Source organism: Macrobrachium nipponense, chromosome 25 (assembly GCF_015104395.2).
Source record: "Macrobrachium nipponense isolate FS-2020 chromosome 25, ASM1510439v2, whole genome shotgun sequence".
In the NCBI taxonomy this organism is placed as follows: Eukaryota; Metazoa; Arthropoda; class Malacostraca; order Decapoda; family Palaemonidae; genus Macrobrachium; species Macrobrachium nipponense.
Genome location: NC_087214.1, coordinates 32231531 through 32234030, shown reverse-complemented (window position 1 = coordinate 32234030; position 2500 = coordinate 32231531). Strand labels below are relative to the sequence as shown.

The 2500-nt window shown below is 37.4% G+C and overlaps 1 protein-coding gene across 4 annotated transcripts in view; it reads left to right on the top strand.

The window, feature by feature from the left end:
- The window catches only part of LOC135199314 (uncharacterized), a 246646-nt gene that overhangs the window by 204608 nt on the left and 39538 nt on the right, over positions 1–2500 (top strand). Inside the window, exon 1 of one of the 4 annotated variants that reach the window (XM_064227225.1) lies at positions 21–898. The exons of the other annotated variants lie outside the window; for them this stretch is intronic. The gene's annotated coding sequence lies outside the window, so the exon portion shown is untranslated. Of the gene's footprint in view, positions 1–20; positions 899–2500 lie in introns of those variants that run through there. 4 annotated transcript variants of the gene reach the window in all.

Here is a 2500-nt window from a genome sequence, read left to right as displayed (position 1 = left end):
GAGGAACTTGGAACGTGGCGTCCACAAGTCAGTCTTAGACGATTCGTCGGCCCGACACCATCAACCCCAGCTTACGTCACACCGAAGGCTCTCTATAGTGTACTAGTCCCCTCTGAAGCACTTTCGGTAGAAAGCGCCCTCTTCTTCCTCTCCTTGTTAAAAGTGCAAAATTCAACCGTTAACGAAACTGAATTCGTAAACGCTGTTCTGTGAATAACCATCCCGTTAGCGATCGATATCAATCAACGGTGTTATAGCCATTTCTATTTTCTCGATCGAGTGTGTCACCACCAAGACAGAAGGAGGACTTCATTTGACAAATCATGATCGCACTATATTCGTTTGTGCGGAGAGGCTGAGTGGACGCCAGACCCTGAAAGTTGTCAATCGTGCGAGATAACCCATTATCAGTGCGTGCCCCGGAGTTTATTATTACGTTTGGGAATTTAATCGTCCTGAAAATCCTCGAGACATCATTGAAAAAACAAGAAATAAAACACCACATATTTATTGAAAAAGTGAAGAAGACAAACTATAGTGCTTGATACGTGTGCAACTTGAGGGAATGACATAGATTATAAAAGAAAAAGAAAAATCTTGGATACAAATCATTGGAGATCCCAGATTTAGAAAAATGTGAATCGTACATTCTTAAACGGTAGCAAGTGACATCCCGTCATCGAAATCTGTAGCAAAATATTGACGAGAGAAAGCGGAAGTCTCGCGGCTGATCCCAATATTCTGACTGTTGGAGATTCGACGTGAGAGAAAGAACGAAAGGAAAAAACTTATAAAAATGATCTGGCTTACCTGACGCAATTTATAAGTTTAGGTGTAAGAATATTTTTTTAATTGCAACTTTCTACGTCCTCTTCTGTGATATAAATATAAATACAAGGTAAGGGAACTCTACAATTTCAAGTACAGTTATGTACACACATCTGGAACAATATGTATATGTATATATATAATCTTATACGATTAGAACAGTACCCTACTTCAACATATGTCATACAGCGTATAAAAAAATGGAACCTCCAATCATCATCATTTTCAACGTAAACCACCAATGTCATATAGCACTGTCATTCCTTAAAAAAAAAAAAAAAAAACCTCGTATTTGACACAATATTCCTTATGTGACGGCACAATAATTTCTTTCTTCTGATCCGTCTAGGTAAAAAAACAGGCCATTAGGTGAAACTGTTATTTCTCGGTCTCAGAATTATTACGTAAGAAACATTACGCAACATGCGAGTGTTTTCAGACAACACATGTTCGTTTGCAAGTTTAAAAAAAAACTAGCTCATGAAAACCGAAAATTACTGTAAATGAGAGAGAGAGAGAGAGAGAGAGAGAGAGAGAGAGAGAGAGAGAGAGAGAGAGAGAGAGAAATTCAAAGTAAAAAATTATATCAGTCTTTAAAACAGTATACTTTCTCAAGTGCAAATATGCCAATTTCTGTCGTTAAAACATGCAATGTAATAAGTATAGATAACAAATATAAGCAAATTAGTAAGTACATAAAAACCCACTAAGCCCAACGCAGTTTTGAAATGCTACCTCATTAAGTAAATCGAAGCTACGTCATTTTTGCAGTTTGAACTAAAAACTTAAACACACCGATTAAACAGTATAAAACTCGACCATTCGAAAAAAAAACTTGTATCACATTAATATGAAAAACTATTGCTATAAAATCAAATAAAAATATACTGTAACTTTCAGAGCGACTCATAAAATGGACAAATGTTTCGGTGATTTCAACGGGGAGTGGATAGTAATCCTTGGTAACTTTCAGAGCGACTCATAAAATGAAATGTTTTGGTGATTTCAACGGGGAGTGGATAGTAATCCTTGGTAACTTTCAGAGCAACTCATAAAAAGAACAAATGTTTCGGTGATTTCAACGGGTAGTGGATAGTAATCCTTGGGTTTATCGACTCGCTGACATAATTTTGCTGCCTTACATGGACATGGTGTGGGTTAACTCTACCAGTTTCTCTGCGCCCGTAAATTCCCTACAACCTTCCCTTAGTGGTCAGATTGAAGATAAAAATATTACGAAGAGGCAATAGCAATCGCTAACTGAAATTCATACGCAACTCGTCTGCAAGACCAAAACAGACTTACCGACTCTCACACAAACAAAGCAGAAGATAACACAGACATAGCTAATTCAACTAAGAGAGACATCAAAGCGAAAACGGAGAGGCAGAAAACAAAATAAAGAGTTAAAGAAAAAAACAAAAAACTCTACAGCGCACGACACCAAAGCAGAGTCTGGAAAAAGGAGGGCATTCTAAAGCAGTATTACAAGCCTGACTTATTAGCATCGGCGTCAGGACCCTACCACTGCCTGGAGGACATTGCCTTGTTTGTAAGGCGAGGAATGAAACTTGCCATTATTCTATTGATTCATTTATTTAATTTTCTTACTATCGTACGTCTCAAGAATGTGAAATGAACGCGCAGAAAGGTCGTATATAACAGTAATTAC